The following is a 1,032-nucleotide window of genomic DNA, read 5'->3' on the forward strand; positions in this document are numbered from 1 at the left end:
GAAAGAAAGAAAGAAAGAAAGAAAGAAAGAAAGAAAGAAAGAAAGAAGGAAGGAAGGAAGGAAGAAAAAGGAGAAGACCAGGAGCAAAAAAGAAGTTCACCAAACACTCAGTCCAAAGCTCCCATTATATCTCATTGGCCACTCCTCTCTGCAAGATGGGGCAGGAAAAAAGGCACACGCACACACACACACACACACACACACGCACGCTAACACACAAAAGATTTTAGGGTTCTTGTTTTGCTATTAGCAGCCAAATTGGATCAGGGGACACATACACTGTTGCATAGAGCTCTTCCTACTTAACACCTCATGGAAATCCCTCCAAGTCATTTAGTATAGATCTAGCCTATACTTTTTAAATGGCTACATTACTCCTCATGGTAGGTGCACACTATAATTTATTCAATCATTCTCCTGAAGATGGGCGTTCATTTTGTATTCAGTGTTTTGCCAACCATAAACAATACAGAAATAAACACCTTTGTACATGTATCCTTTGTACCATGATTTATTTCTACAAACTGGATTCCTAGCAATGGGACTGCTAGGTTGAAGGACGTATGTATTAAAATTTTATAGTCTTTCTCCGATTGCCAAAAAGTTTGTAGCAATTCACATTTCATCCAACAGTGTTATGAGTATCTGTTTCCTCTCCATTTTCACCCGTAGTAGGTGTCATCACTGTTCCTAATTTTTACCAGTCCGAAGGGTATAAAGCGATATTACTTTACTACTTTAATTTTAATTAGCTTTTTTAGATGTACTTATTGGACATTGGGATTTTCTCTTCTATGAATTGTATATTCATGTTATTTACCCAGGTTTGTCTTTTCTAATCCATTTCTAAGAGCTCTTTGTATATTATGGATATTAATCATTAATTAGTATAGTGCAATTTGTATACTAATATACCATATAAAAATTTTATTGGATCTTCTTTGTGTACAGAATAAAATCTAAGTGGCTTAATAAAGCCAGGTGTGCTGCCTGAGCAGGAGATGGTATTTAGATGCCTTTGATAAGAACAGT

General features: G+C 35.9%; 1 pseudogene; it reads left to right on the forward strand.

Moving 5' to 3' along the window:
• The window catches only part of LOC110574186, a 1,499-nt pseudogene extending 747 nt beyond the window's left edge, over nt 1-752 (forward strand).
• Nucleotides 753-1,032: the final 280 nt, after the last annotated feature.

The sequence above is a fragment of the Neomonachus schauinslandi genome, chromosome 6, assembly GCF_002201575.2.
Source record: "Neomonachus schauinslandi chromosome 6, ASM220157v2, whole genome shotgun sequence".
Taxonomy (NCBI): domain Eukaryota; kingdom Metazoa; phylum Chordata; class Mammalia; order Carnivora; family Phocidae; genus Neomonachus; species Neomonachus schauinslandi.